We start from the raw sequence: 16,488 nt of genomic DNA, 5'->3' as shown, positions 1-16,488 counted from the left end.
TGCTGGAGACCTTGCCCGAAACCCAGGCATGTGCCCTGACTGGGAATAGAAGTGGCGACCCTTTGCTTCTCAGTCCAGTGCCCAGTCTACTGAGCCACACCAGCCAGGGCATAGCCTAGCATTTTAATTGGAAAGAGTTATCAAAAATAGGGAGATGAAGGTTTTAGTGGGTTGACCAACTGGTTCTGGTTTACCCAGGACTTTCCCAGTTTTGACACTGAAAGTCCCATGTTCTGGGACTGTCCTGATTTTTGAACTGAAAGTCCTGCATCCTGGGAACCCCCAGAGTCCTGGCAAACTAGGATGGTTGCTCATCCTAATTCTGGCCTCTGCCCAACTTTTCAGCTTTCCCCTCTGTAAGGTGAAGAAGCTGTACTAAAACAGCAGTGCTCAGTCCAGGCTGCTAATTAGAATCACCAAGGAAGCTCTTTAAAAATACCAATGTCCAATCTTTACTTCAGAGATTTTGTTGGCGTTAGATCTGTGTATTAGTGATACTGGTATAAATCTCAATCCAGATATAAGGCCTGGATTGAAAATCATTGCTCTAGACAATCTAAAGTCTTTCTGATGTTCTGATTCTCACCTATGGAATGTTAGTTATACTTGGGCCCATTATTTAATTTATCCCCAAGCTCCAAGTGCTGGCTTGTGTTGCTGTTATTTTTATTGATGACAGCAGACACACTCCTCTTCTCTCTCTCTTTTTCTCTCCTTTGCCACTCTTTTGGTCTTTCTACCTCTGACCGCCTGAGCTCTTAATTCTGTTCAGCCATGCCCCCTAGGCCTGGATATCCCTTCCTCTTTCCACCTCTGAGAAGCTGAAAGATATCTCTAGGTTTAAATGTCCCCTTTCCTGGGGACAGAGCCAGGTTATGTGCCCCAAGATTCTCTCCTTCTCCCTTTCCTCAGTGAAGTCCATTTCCAGTGTGTGCCTCCTTCCAGTTGGGTCCTAGGCATAACACATCCAAGGGGTCATGTGGCTACCTAGTGGCCCTAATTTCATAACTGTTTGGGGGTCAGAGGCCAGTATATAGCTTTCTGTTTCAGACGTGTATGTACTTTGTGGGTACAGAAGTAGACCCACATATACATGGTCGACAGAATTTTTGAGCAAGGTGTTAAGGATTTGGGGAGGTAAGAAAGTCTTTTCAACAAATAATGCTGAAACAATTGGACATCCACAATGAAAAGAAAGAAAAGGACCTTGACCTTTACCTCATACCACATAAAAATATTAGCTTGAAATGGATTGTAGGTCTAAATGTAAACACAAAAACTATAAAAATTCTTGAGGAAAAAAAGAAAAATCCCTTGGGTTGGGCAAAGATTTTTAGATAAGTCATGAATAATACACACCAAAAAAGAAAAAAATGACGTACTGGATTCATCAAAAATAAAAATCTCTGCTCTTGAAAATACACTGGTAAGAATGTAAAAAGCTAAGACACAGATTAGAGAAAATATTTGAAAACATATATCCAGAGTGTACAAAATGTATTCAGAATATATAGAGAACTCTTACAGCCCAATAATATAGAGATAACTCAATAAAAATGTGAGTGTGACAAAAAGAAAAGATTTGAACAAATGTTTTATGAAACAAGCTATGGAAATGGCCAATGAGCATGTGAATTGATGCTCAACAGCAGTGGATATCAGAGAAATGCAACTCGTGACTATAGTGAAATGCCACAACACACCCACTAAAATAGCTACTAGGATAGCTAAAATTTAAAAAGACTGACAATAGCAAGTGTTGTTGAGGATGTTGAGAGCAACTGAAACTCACATTCACTTCTGGTGGGGGTGCTAATGATACAACCATGTTGGAAAACAATTTGGTATTTCTTATGTAGTTAAACATAAACTTACCATATAATCCAGTAATTCCACTCTTAGATATTTACTCAAGAGAAATGTAAACAGGGACTTCCGCCAAGATGGAGGCATAGGTGGATGTGCCGTGCCTTCTCACACAACCAACTTTAGAGATAACTAAATATTAGCAATAGAAAACATAGTCAGAACACGGAAAATTGAACTTTTCGGAAGTCCGTTAACAACAAATTCTTCAGCCTGACCGGTAAGGGGCGAAACCAGCGGCTGGTGAAGCAGGGTTGCACAGGAGGACTCGGTCAGACAGACTCAGGCTGGTGGAATCCAGACGCACGGAATCCAGGGGCAGGGTTGGACCTAGTGAGCGACAGAGCGAGGGACCAGGCGAGCGACCGCGGGGGAGACAGTGGGGAAGCGGGGCTGCGTGTTGACTGTGGTCGCGCATTTGTGCGCGGGTAGACAGGCAAGGGAGTGGGCGATTGGACCGGGGCCGGCGGGTCCCCGCTGCTGGCGGCAGTGGAGGGCGCCGCCATTTCCCTGCTCTGACCCCACCTCCACATACAGCATCATAACCCAGTGACTCTGAGTGGCCCGGCCCTGGTGAACCTTGTAAGGCACTGCTCCTCACCCAGCTGTCTGAAACAGCAGCGGGGGTTGCCATTTCCCCACTCTGACCACGCCCCCACATATATGCATAAGTATTCATAGAAACTTTTTATTCATAATAGACCCAAAATGGAAACAATCAAATGTCAACCAGCTGGTAAAAGGACAAATTGTGGCATATCCATACAGGGCAGGGCAAAAGTAGATTTACAGTTGTGAGTTCATGAAATAGTGTATTCTCATATTATTTATCATTTATTATATTATTTTTCCATATGAACAACTGTAAACATACTTTTGTCCCATCCTGTAGGCTGGAGTACTGCTTAGCCAAAAAAAAGGAACGAACTACTGTTATATGCCAACATGGATTAATCTCAAAAATATTATGCTGAGTGATAGAAGCCACACATAAGGAATACATATTTATGGCTACATTTATATGACAGTCTAAAAGGGCACAAACAAATGCATATGAGGTTATCACAGGCTGGGGATGTGGAGAGAGAACTGACTGAGAAAAGGTAAAAATTTGGGGAGATGGAAATGTTGTATATTTTCATTGCAACCATGGCTATGCAACTATGTCAAAGTTCATCAAAATTCATACTTAAGAAAGGTAAAGTTTATTGAGTATAAATTATACTACACTAAATCTATTTTAAAAAAATCATATCATGCCACTACTCCCAGCATTTACTTAAAAGGACCCAATAGCTTTTCAGTGCACTTAGAATAAAATTCAGATCCCTGCCTGTGATGTGCAGAGCCCTAGGACTGCTCTTCCTTGCACATTCTGCTCGCACGATGCTGCTCTCTTTTCTGTCCCTCAGACTTGCTGAGCTCTTTCTTCTACCTAGAATACTATCTCCAATTCTTTGCCTGACTGACTAGTTTTTTTCTCATTATCCAGGGCCTTACCTGTCTGCCCTGTCCAAAGCCACCCCTAATTTTGCCCCCTTTCATTGCTATGTGAAATGACTTTGCTTGTTTACTTTTATTTCCTTACTGCTTGTCTTCCATAGTAGAAGCTCCATGAAGATGGTACCTCATCAGTTTGGTTCACTAGCATTTGCTCAGATTTTTTCACCAGATTTGTTAAAAATCCCTAGCACCTACCTAAAGCTTGGAACATAGAAAATTATTTGTGGGAAAGTTTCTTAAAAGATTAAATATAGAGTTGTATCACATAATCCAGCAATTCCACTTCTAGACATACACACATGAAACTAAAAACATATGTCCACACAAAAACTTGAGTATAAATTTTAGTTTATAGCAGCATTATTCATAACTACCAAAAAGTGGAGACAACCCAAATGCACATCAACTGACAAGTGGTTAAATTATATATTATATAATGGTACAATGGAATATTATTCCACAACAAAAAGGAATGAAATATTGATACAAGCTACAGCATGAATAAATCTTGAAAATATTACCAGTATGTGTGAGAGAAGCCAGTCACAAAAGACTGTATACTGTGTGATTTCATTTACAATAATGTCCAGAGTAGGCAAATCTTTCTCTATTGAGAAAGAAAGTAGATTAGTGGTTGCTTACAACTGAGGCGGGAAGTTGGGGAGAGATGGCGAGTGCTGCTGATGAGCTGGTTGTTTCTTTTGGGGGTGATTATAAATGTTTTCAAATTGATTATAGTGATGGTTGCATAACCTTGTGTGTATACTGAAAACCACTTAATTATATAGTTTAGGTGGGTGAATTGTATGGGATACACATTCTGTCTCAATAAAGCTGTTAAGTGTGTGTGTGTGTGTGTGTGTGTGTGTGTGTGCATGTGTGTAATGAATGAATCTGCTCCTTCTGATAGCCTCCTGGCTCTTAGGGGAAATAAATCAGGTAAGATGTGCCCCAGGAACTGGTCACTGGGCCTGTGTGTATGGACTAAACTCTGTTCTTGAAATGCACAATTGATAAGGGCAACTCACACTGTTCACATCCCCTGGAGTCCCATCCCCTGCTGGGATTCCATCCCAACAGGGCTCCCCTGGGTGCTGTGGCAGACCTCCTGGGACAGGTGTTCTGGCAGGCAAGACAGGGTCTAGGCCCAGGAGGGGATCCTGGTAATTTTCTCCCCATTTCTCTCTGCTGCTAGAGTAAAGCAATCTCTCAATCAGCTGGGCTCTGTCACCCCACCCCACGTAATTACCCTTCATTAGCCCTCTGCACGTGTCATCTGCACATGTGCATAATTAAACTGAACTTAGGGCTGAGGACTTGGGCTATGTTGCATCACACCAACTTGGCCCCAGTGCAGACTGGGGAAACTGGCTCTTCTAGACACTTGGGTTGATCAGGGAACCAGGACACCCAGCACTGAGAGGAGTGGGTGGTGTTGGCATAGGAGGGCTGTCCAGTCTTCCTTACTCCTTGCACCAAAACTGGAACCCAGAGCAGGAGGGGACAAGATGGTTCCAGCTGGGACTGAGGACAGCTGGCTGGTTAACCTTGTGGTTAGCCTTGAAACTTTGAACTCAGTATGCCAGGGCCTGTGGTTTGGTGTTGAACCAAAGAAGCCTTGGCCAGCATTTAGACTCTGAGGTATGGGCTGAGGCTTGGGAAAAAAGGCCAAGTGCAGGAAACAGGGCTTTAGAATCCTACCTCACAAAGTCTCACAAAGTCACAAAGTTGTGAGAGGGTTACCTTGAGATAAGAGTTTAAGAGAATGAGTCAGAAAAGAGGATCTCTGGGTTCCAGTTGTGGCACTCTATGAGTCTGACTGGAAACATCCATTGAGCACTTAGTCTGTGTGATGGCTCAGCTCAGTCCATACTCATAGAACCCTGTGAGGTAGATCCTATTCGTGGTAATTTGTCCTTCTGATGGGGAAATCAATTTAGTTATTAAGCAACTCCTAATCAACACATAGTAGAGATTCAATGAAGGCTTATTGACTGACTAACTGATTGCTTAGATTTGTGCTAGATATTGTAAGGGGATGCAAAAATATATTAATTAATGAGTACTTACTGAGTGCATTTTATGAGAAAAGTATTGGCCAATCTTGGAGGGAAGACCAAACTTCCTTGAATTTTTAAGTTTTGGCAATTAATCATGCTAAAATAATAGTATCCAGATTAATTGAAACACATTGTGAAATAATTAGAAATACATACAGTGGTCCCTGCCCCTGGTTCTTGAAACAGGAGAGGTAGGAAAAACTTTTGTTCTAATAGTCTTTGACCCCAGTTCCTGACAAAGAACTCTGAAATCTGGAGTTTGCTGGATGACAGATATATGTCATCCTAATGAGGTGACTGCATGGGATTCTGGGTGGGGCTGGCCACCAGAAAGACCAAACCATGATTAGAACCTTGGAATTTTCAACCCTGCCTCCTATATTCTTAACCCCTGGAAATGGAGTTAATTGATCATGACAAAGCATCCATGAAAATCTCAATATTATAGAGTTCCAGGAGGTTTAGGTGAGTGAACACATCCCCATACAGGGGCAGAGTGTCAGCGAAGCACCTCAGCTCAATGGAGACAGAAACTCCTGTGCTCCGGACCTTCCTGTGCATGGGACCCTCCCCAGACCTTGTCCTGCGTATCTCTCCATTGGCCTGTATATCTATATTCTTTTCCATGTCCTTCAGTAAACTAGTAAATGTAAGTAAGTGTTTTTGCTGAGTTCTGTGAGCTGTTCTAGCAAATAATCAAGTCCAAGCAGGAGGCGGCCATGGGAACATTTGATCCTAGGAGAAGAGGTCATGAGAATTTCAGCAGAAGTTGTAGGTAACCTGGGGATCAACTATGAGTGATTAGATCTGAAGTAGGGAACAGTCCCATGGGACTGAGCCCTTAACCTGTGGCATATGACACTATCTCCAGGTAACTAGTGTCATAATTGAATTAAAATGTGGGACACCCAGCTGGTATAACAGAGAATTGCTTGGTGGGGGAAGACTCATACACCTGGGGTCCGAAGTGTTGTGAATGTGGTAGTGGTGGGAGAACACTGACTTTTTCCCAACATGTGCATCTTAATCCAGCTAGAGAGCAGCCAGTTTGTCATGTTTGTTTTAGACTTTCTAAACATTTTGGAAAACTCCAATATCTAAGGCTATTAGGGAAAATAGGTGATAAACAGAAAAGTTGTAAGATAGCATATACTACCATTGAATGTTGTCTCATTTAATCCTTATAACCCCATGGGACAATAATGGGATATTATAACCCATGGAATGTGTATTATTAGTCCCTATCTTTAACAGGTGAAGAATAGTAAACTTTTAAATAATGTAACCAGAATTCCAACTTAGGGCATTATTTAATTTTTTTCCAACATAGTCTAGTCTGCATTCTTAACCATTATGTTATATTGCCTTATAGATAAGGAGCTAGCAGCTTAGAACAGAAAACTAACCACAGAGAAAATTGGAATCTTCATTACACAAAGTCTTGTCAAGTAATACTCTCCAAGAATCTCTGTGTGGATAGATCTTATTTAAAACTTCATGAATAATTTGGAAGACAGAAAGACCACTAATATGTCCCCATTTGAAGTTGACATTGAATTGGGGAACTAGAGAGGGGCAAAGAGTAGCATCAAAAGCAGTTTCGGAAGTCAAGCAGATTTGCACACAAACCCCATTTTCAGCACTTACTAGGTATGTGGTCTTGGGCAAATTACTTAATCTAGTCATAAGGTTGGTGTGGCAATTAACTAAGACATTGCACATCAAGAAGGTTCAATGCACACTAGCTGTTCTTCTCTGGTAGCAAACTTCTAAGGTGAGAAGAGTGTGGATGGAAATGAGGCTCCTCTTAGAAGAATAAAATCCATGAGGACAGGCACAATGTTGGGCTGTCCCTGCTCTATTTTAGTTGCCTGAGCAGTATTTGGAACACAATAGACACATAGTAAATAATTATTTACAGATATATAAAAATTAAGCAAGATCTCAGGAGCTGAGGGAACAGGCTTTGATTTGGTAAATGGAAGGGAATACAGTAAAATGGTCCATGCACTAGCTCTAGAGTTGTAAACCCTGAACCTTCTTTTTGGATTCAAGGGATCTAGGAGGAGTTATTATAGTTTATGTAATCTACTAGTGGGTGGTCCAAAGGGTGGTCACAGCCCCAAAGACCAATGGAATCTGAAAGTTTTCAGGGAGGATTTTGGAAATCAACTGGAGACCTTGTCTTGCCCTGTGCACTGTCCTTTACTCAGTGCTCCATGACTAAAAGGGCTCCATCGAGAACTACTAGAAACATAAGGACTTTTCAGTGTGGGAAAACTAAGACTAAGAAGAAAAATAATGTGAATCTCTAAAACCTAGAAAGCTTAACTGAATTCTGATGTGTTACAAAAGGACACATCTTAGAGCTCAAAAGCATCAAATGAAGACAAATGGTAGGAAGACCTGTTTGTAGAGTTTCAAGCTGATGGTAATAATGTCTGATGTCCTTAAAATACTTCAGGGTTTTCCAAGAGCCAGTTCACAATATTTGATCTCTAAGGGACAAGCGGAGGAGAATTTATGGTTGCTGAATGATAGCTGAGAAAATGTAAATAAAATGATTAGCCAAGCAAGGTTCCACTTCTGGGGAGGTAGCCATGCCAGGGCTAGACTTGCGTCAAGATGCATTGTCCCTAAGAAGTGCTGTTGAGGCTGCTTGGGAATTACACAGTCTTGAGATACTTCGACTGCAGCCAGGCTCAGCCAAGCCACAGCCCTGGAACTTGGACACTCTGCCCAATTTGCTACCTGTCCTATTTACCTTGAAAGGTTGTCTTAAGGGCTATCCGAGATAAACAAAGGGAAAGTGCTTTGCAAACCTGAGTATTCAAAATCTTAATATCATGTGTATAGAAAAAAATCATATTTCTTTAAATTAATTTTTTCTTAACTGAGAAGTCTTTTGAGCTGAAAAAGCAGAAAGCCTCATGTTTTTCTTTCCAAACTCAAAATCACCTACTCAGAATAATGTAGCTGCATGCTCGAATATTGAAACCAGATTTAGAGTCTAAATAATTTTTTATTTTTTAGTGATTTATATTCAAAAAGCATAAAAATTCAAAATGCACAACATTTTTCTTTCACTGAGCAAATAGTATAAACATCTATCTTTTGGTGACAGTTGGCAAAATACACCATGATTAATCTGAGGGCCTACAGAGATTCACCTTCAGTGACTTCACACTTATCACCTGCTCTGATAAAAACACACCTGAAGCAGCTGAAAAAATAAAACTAGGAAAGCATTACATCAAAATAAAAATACTTCTTTTACTAGGACTTCCAATACTATGTTGGATAGAAGTGGTGGAAGCAGATATGCATGGATGAATCTGAAGAGCATTATGCTAAGTGAAGTAAGCCAGGCAGTGAGAGACAAATACCATATGATCTCCCCTATAAGTGGAATCCAATCAACAAAACAAACAAGCAAGCAAAATATAACCAGAGACATTGAAATTAAGAACAAACTGACAGTAACCAGAGGGGAGGTGAGAGGAGATAATGGGGGGGAAAGGAGGAAGGATCATCAAGGAACATGTATAAAGGTCACATGGACAAAGCCAAAGAATGGTAGGATCAAGGGTGGGAGGTGGAGATAGCTGGGGTGGGGGCAGTGGTGGGGAGAAAATGGAGACAATTGTACTTGAGAAATAACTTTTTTAAAAAGAGAAAAAATATTTCTTTGAAAATTCTCTGAGTTGCAAAGAATATAGATAACTGTTCTAACAAGAATGTACAAATTTAACATTTTGAATTTTATTTTGAAAAGAGCATATTAATAGTCAAGAAAATTTGAAAATATAATGACCCATTATACCTCTCTATTACAACTGACACTATTATAATAAGAACATAAATCTGGAGGCAAAAACTGTGGATTTGAGCATTAGCTTCATCTTTTATAAGCTAATGACACTGGGAAGTTTATTGCTTTGAGTCTTTGCCTCCTTTACTTGAAATGGGAGAATAATAGTAATTGCATGCAATTGTATTACCAGGACAAAGAGAAATAATACATGTGTAAGTGCTTTTAAAATGTGAATTGTTATTTCCCAGTATTATTTTTATTTTTAACCATGAAAAAGTATTTTTTTGCCTCATAATTTTCTTAACTGCACATTACACCTGTTTTTTTGTGCATTCTCTCTCTCTCTCTCTCTCTCTCTTATTTCTGACCATCCTTCTGTTCCTGTCTTTCTGGGACAACTTTGAGGGCATTTTCTTCTTTCACAAACTGACTGTTTCCCTCTATCAGATTCTGTTTCTCAGCTCCTTGACAGGAGTTTTAGACTGCCTGATCACCTTTGTTGACTCACATCTCTCTAGCCAAATCTCTCCACTTAGAGACCTTTAAGCTCTCCAGAGTGGAAAGGGACCTCAATTTTTAGAGATGAGAAAGTGCAACTCCTTTTCTGCTGGCTGAAGGTGCATGGCTTAAAAGTAACAAAGTTACACAAAAGCCCATGCACATCTTGGCCCTGGGCTTTCTCCACCAAACTGTCAGTGAAGAACTCTTCTCTTTGGACTTTGGGTGAAAGCACATATCTTAATACTCTCCATGCCTGCTCAACCAAATTTAGAAATTATAATCATATCATGATGGCTACTACTTATTGATAGGCACTACATGCCAGGTCCTGTGCCAAAGGTTTTGTCAAATGATTTCAATGAATGGATGGATATAAATACTCTATTTGAGAGGAACCATTATTCCCATTTTATGTATGAGAAACTGAGATTCTGAGATGATAAGTAACTTCCCAAGGGCACAGAGACAGTACCTGAAAGATCCATGTTTCCATAACTGTGTGGTACCAAAATCTGTCTACAAACCATTCAGCACTCAATGCTCTGGATGTTCTTCCAGGGCCTATCAGCTCCTCTGATAGCCTGAATGCTAGGCTGTCTCACTGCCTATATTTCTAGTACCTTTTGGAACAGCCTCCTTGGATGAATCAGAGAGAGTGAAGTGTTCTTTTCTGAATGGAGTCACATTCTCAGCAGTCACAGTGGTGATCTTCTTCTTCATCCTCACTTTGTGACTATGTGACTCCAGCTATGTGCATGTAGACTCATGTTTGCCTCTGCTGGCTTAAGTCCCAGCTGCCTATCAGTGTCACTGATCTGTCTGCAACTGCTTAAGTTCTGTGTGAAAATTAGCAGCTGCCTAATGGGTAGTTCCAGTGAACATCTGGTAAGTTGTATTTGAAGGATTGTTCATGTAAAGATGGCTGTGGGGCTCTGGGCCCACACTTCAGTAGGGCCATGGTACCCATGGGTCTTGTTTTGTAGAAATCCATGGAGGTAAGGGAATGTAAAGTTGTCTCATACCAGAAGCAAATGAAAGAACTGAGTATGTTCAGGTGGGAAAAGCACAGATGCTGAGGGCCACCGCACTGTTGCTCTGAGTGTGAGAAAGGCTGTCACATGGAAGTGGGATTTAACTTTCTCAGTGTATTCCATGGAGAGTAACTAGAAACTACAGGGAAAGTAGTGTGTGCGAATCATAAGGGTGAACAACTGTGTCAAATCCTTCTTTGGAAACAAGTGGCACCTAGACAGAAGTATTTTCTACTTTCTGGAGCCATCTGGGCACAGCTGGGCAGCTACCAGGTAGGGGTGTCTTAGAGGGGTCTTGGCTGGGTGTCTTGGCTGGGGGTCTTTCTCTGGCCTGGGGGGTTCTGGAGGGCAGGGCCATCCTTCATCGTTGCCCATTGCCCACCATTCATTGGGATGGGAACCAACACATGCTGAGGGTACCAAGGGTTCTTACCTAGTTTATTTTATCTAATCATGAATGGTAAAAAAAAACTAATCCTTGTCTGAGGATGCATCTGCTGATTATAGAGCGAGAGGAAGAGAAAAAGAAAGGGAGAGAGAGAAAGAGGGAGAGAGAAAGAGAAACATTTATTGGTTGCCTCTGGCACACACCCCAGTCAGGGACCCAACCCATAATCTAGGCATGTGATCGGGAGTCAAACTCATGAACCTTCAGTGCATGGGACAATGCCCTAACTACTGAGCCACACTGGTCAGGGCTATCAAGGATATTTGATGAACAATTACAATTACGGGAAGAAAACGGGGCTTTGTCTCTCTTTATTTCCTCTTAGTCCTGAATAAGACACAAAGGGAAATGAATTTGATGACAGGGAAACACTGACCCCTGGGTTTTGGGTACTAGACTCCCTGAGGCACAGACCCGCTGTGGGGTCATCAGCTGGTCCTTTGACCAACCTCAAGTTTCCCATCCATATTTATTTTCTAGTTTCCCTCCTGGGCCTTCCTCCTCATCGCCATTACCCAGCTAAGAGGCTCAATGTCTGTTGAAAACAGGAAGTCTCACACTTGCCCCTCCAGCAGAGTCCCAGACTCAGGACTGGCTAAGAGGCCAGTTGGGGACTGCAGGTTCCATTCAGGCATGTGGGCTGTTTTCTCTTGGCTTAAAAAAAAACAATACCTCCAGTGCCAAAATGCAGCAAAGTAGGTTGCCCTACCTTGGTGAATACCTAAGGCTCTGCCTCTTACAACGTAACAGGTGCACCAAGTAAAAAAAAATAGTGCCTAAATGAAAGAACATAAAAACTCCAGAAAAAGAATTAAACAAGAGGAGATAGCCAACTTATCATATGTAGAGTTCAAAACACTGGTAATCAGGATGCCCAGAGAAATTATTGAGTATGGGTGCAAAATAAAGGAAGAAGTGAAATTTATGCAAAGTGAAATAAAACAAAATATAGTGGGACCCAACAGTGAATGGAAGGAAACAGGTGTTCAAATCAATGATTTTGACCAGAAGAAAGAAATAAACATTCAACTGGAACAGAATTAAAAAAACAAGAGTTCAAAAAAAAAATGAGGAGAGGCTTGGGAACCTCTGGGACAACTTTAAACATTCCAACATTCAAATCATAGGGATGCCAGAAGGAGAAAAGAAAGAGCAAGAAATTAAAAACTTATTTGAAAAATAATGAAGGAAAACTTCTCCAGTCTGGCACAGGAACTACACATGCAAGTCTGGGAAGCTCAGAGAATCCCAAAGAAGTTGGACCCAAGGAAGAACATACCAAGATACATCATAATTAAATTACCCAAGATGTAAAATAAGGAGAGAATCTTAAAGGCAGCAAGAGAAAAGAAGATAGTTACCTACAAAGGAGTTCCCAGAACACTATCAGCTGATTCTTCCAAGGAAACATTACAGGCAAGAAGGGGATGGAAAGAAGTATTCAAAGTCGTGAGAAGCAAGGACCTATATCCAAGATTACTCTACCCAGCAAAGCTTCCATTTTGAATGGAAGGGCCGATAAAGTGCTTCCCAGGTAAGGTCAGGTTAAAGGAGTTCATCATCACAAAGCCCTTATTATATGAAATGTTAAAGGGACTTATCTAAGAAAAAGAAGAAGCTCAAAAATATGAACAGTAAAATGACAAACTCACAGCTATCAACTGAACTTAAAAACAAAAACAAACTAAGCAAACAACTAGAACAGAAACAGAATCACAGAAATGGAGATCATGTAGAAGATTATCATCAGGGAATGGGAGTGGAGAGAAAGGGGGAAAGGTACAGGGAATAAGAAGCATAATTGGTAGGTACGAAGTAGACAGGGGGAGGTTAAGAATAGTATAGGAAGGCTCTCTGCTCCTCCTTTCTACAGAGAGCCACATCTTCCTGCACAGTGCCAGCCTCAAACCTGAGACAGGATTGTGAAGATCAGAGTGAAATGATTTGGCAGTATTGGGCACCTAGTCACCAGGGCTGCTTTTTACTCTGGCAAAGTGGATGTTGTCACCATCAATGATCCTTTCATTGACCTCAACTACAGGGTCTACATGTTTCAGTATGACTCTACTCATGGCAAATTCAAAGGCACAGTCAAGACTGAGAATGGGAAGCTTGTCATCAATGGAAAGTCCATCTCCATCCTCCAGGAGTGAGATACTGCCAACATCAAATGGGTGATGCTGGTGCTACATATGTTGTGGAGTCCACTGGTGTCTTCATTACCATGGAGAAGGCTGGGGCTCACTTGAAGGGTGGAGCCAAGAGGGTCATCATATGTGCCCCTTCTGCAGATGCTCCCATGTTTGTGATGGGTGTGAACCATGACAAGTATGATAACTCCATGAAGATTGCAAGCAATGCCTCCTGCACCACGAACTGCTTGGCTCCCCTGGCCAAGGCCATCCATGCCAACTTTGGCATGGTGGAGGGACTCATGACCAAAGTCCATGCCATCACTGCCACCTAGAAGACCACTCTAGAAAGCTGTGGTGTGATGGCCAAGGGGCTGTCCAGAACATCATCCCTGCTTCCACTGGCACCGCCAAAGCTGTGGGCAAGGTCATACCTGAGCTGAATAGGAAGCTCACTGGCATGGTCTTCTGTGTCCCCACCCCCAATGTGTTGGTTGTGGATCTGACCTGCCTCATGGAGAAAGCTGCCAAATATGATGACATCACAAAGGCAGTGAAGCAGGCATCAGAGGGCCCCCTCAAGGGAACCCTGGGCTATACTGAGGACCAGGTTGTCTCCTGCAACTTTAACAGTGACACCCACTTCTTCACTTTTGATGCTGGGGCTGGCATTGCCCTCAGTGACCACTTTGTCAAGTTCATTTCCTGACATGACAATGAATTTGGCTACAGCAACAGGGTGTAGTCCTTATGGTCCACATGCCCTCCAAGGAGTAAGAGCTCCCTGGACCACTGGCCCCAGTGACAGAGAGGCCCTCAACTCCTGGGGAGTCCTTGCCCCAAATTGATCACCCCATCACACTGAGAATCTCCTGACTTCCAGTTTCTATTCTAGACTACCTGAAGAGGGGAGAGGCTTAGAGAGCCCTGCCTTGTCATGCACCATTAATAAAAGTCACTGTATCTAGCTCCCCCCCAAAAAAGAATAGAATAGAAAATGGAGAAGCCTAAGAACTTACATGTATGACCTGTGGACATGAACTGAGGTCAGGGAGTAATGCTGGAGGGAGAAGGAGTGCAGGGTGGAGGGGGATAAAGGAAAGAGAAAAAATAGGACAACTGTGATAGCATCATCAATAAAAAAAATACTTAAAAAGTAATACCTCCATCCTACCTGGCCTCCACTTACAATATCCAGGAGCACCCTTGACCGAGGACATGGTGTAGATCTGAGGCAATGGCCCTGCTGGTCTGGGCATCTAAGGAGGGAGCTGGTCTTTGGGTGGGAGAGGGGAGTTGGGTCCTGGTCCAGGGGTCTCTCCTGGTAACTCTTCCTTGAGGGTGGGCTCAGTCTCTCTGCTCTGGCTTTTGTGTGATCTATGTCCTGGCCACTCAGGTCTGGAGGGGAGCCCCTCTGTTGTGCTCTGAGTGATGAAGACTCTTATAAGTGGGGTACAAAGCAGGAAAGGTACTAAGGGATCCCACAGAGGGAACTGAAGTGATTTGGGAATGAGGCTTATGGAGGAGAACTTGTGAAAGAACAGCATCAATAACAATGTGGGACTAGAATGGTGAAGAGCCCTGTGTCCTAGTATATAGTCCCATAAAGGAGATGCCAAAGTGGTGGCAGCTGGTACAGCCACAAAAGCAGAGAGCTGGGAGTTTAGTCTCAAAGAGTGATGAGATTCCTGTTCCTCCTTATTCTCTTCAACTGGCTGCCTTGAGTCATGTGCTGTTTACATGGCTGATATAATTTCCACCTCAGGTGGAGATCACTGATAGGAGGGAAATGACCAGGGTTTGAAAGGCCTGATGGCTGGTCTGGGGTCCCCACTCAGGGATTTAACAGGTAGGGCACATGAGCACTTGGCTCTCAGGCTGCCGCTAGTCTCTGGGTGGGGAGTAGTGGGTCAGGTTGCTGGAGGGAGGAGGGCAGAGAAATGGCTGGAGGGCCAGGAGGTAAAGGAAAGTGGGGTGGTCAGAGGGAGGCAGGGAAGGTTGGACAGGATTTCTCTCCTTCCAAGGAGACAGGAAAGGCAGAGCCAGTCCATGATCAGGTGCAGAAGTCAAGGGCAGGTGCCAACCTCTGTTAGGGGGAGAATTCAGGTCCTGTGCCATGCCAGTACATTTTTCTCTGGAAATAGCAAAACTGTCAATAAAGAATTTATGTCTAAGTGTTGCCTCTGTCCACAACACACTTGTGGTTGACAGTTGAAAAACATGGGCTTGAACTGAACCAGCCCATTTACATGCAGATGTTTAAAAATAAATATGTACAGTACCATAAATGTACTTTCTCTTCCTTATGATTTTCTTAATAACATTTTGTTTTCTCTAGCTTACTTTATTATAATAATAAATACAAAATGTAATATAAATAACATATAAAATCTTTGTTAATCAACTGTCTATGTTACGGGTAAGGCTTCTAGTCAACAGTAGGCTATTACTAATTAAGTTTTGGGGGAGTACAGAGTTACATTTAGATTTTTAACTGTGGAGGGCATTGGTACCCTAACCCCTGCATTGTCCAGGGGTCAACTGTACTTTGTGTTTTCCAGGGCAAGGTCCCCACCTTGCTGTTCTTTGCCATCCTTTGCCCACTGCAGCCACCATGAGGCCTGGGGCTGAGCAGTCACATTGCTTATTGACCTGAACCAGTAGCAGATGAGAATTTCCAATGGGTCAGATGGCTTAATCAGCAAGGACCCTGGGTTGGGCCAACTTGTTTCTGATGGAAGCCAAGAAACAGAACAAGAAATAAAACCGAGATTTCTGCAGAGCCTACCCAGCACCAAACATATTTTCTGGTTTGATGTGTTGTCACCATTTTATACCTGGTAAAGATGAAGACCAAGTTTACATCGCTGGCTGTTACCTTGGAGTCAGGGTTTCCATTTTCACTGACTGGCTTAGAACTCCAAGACTGAGCTCCTTTTAGAGGTCAGGGGAACCTTCAGGGAATGAAGCTAAGGTAACCCTGGGAGGCCAGGGCCTTTCCCAGAGGCCGAATGGGGCTCCCCAGGTCTGACCTATGGAAACCATGGTTCAGTGACAGCCTGGTAGCTCCCTGGCAGCTCTTTGCTGGGTGCCTCCCTAGGAAAGAGGGAAGAAGAGGAGCAGGACAGAATCC

The 16,488-nt window shown here is 42.6% G+C and overlaps 1 protein-coding gene and 1 pseudogene across 1 annotated transcript in view; both read left to right on the top strand.

Annotated features, from left to right (window-relative positions):
- TMPRSS13 (transmembrane serine protease 13) overlaps positions 1-16,488 on the top strand; it is a 92,423-nt gene that overhangs the window by 32,614 nt on the left and 43,321 nt on the right. The window lies entirely within an intron of this gene.
- LOC119050728 (glyceraldehyde-3-phosphate dehydrogenase-like) lies at positions 10,663-14,132 on the top strand (annotated as a pseudogene).

This window comes from Artibeus jamaicensis, unplaced genomic scaffold, assembly GCF_021234435.1.
Source record: "Artibeus jamaicensis isolate MK-2021 breed Jamaican fruit bat unplaced genomic scaffold, CSHL_Jam_final contig_196, whole genome shotgun sequence".
In the NCBI taxonomy this organism is placed as follows: Eukaryota; Metazoa; Chordata; class Mammalia; order Chiroptera; family Phyllostomidae; genus Artibeus; species Artibeus jamaicensis.
This window is presented reverse-complemented; position numbering and strand designations above follow the sequence as displayed.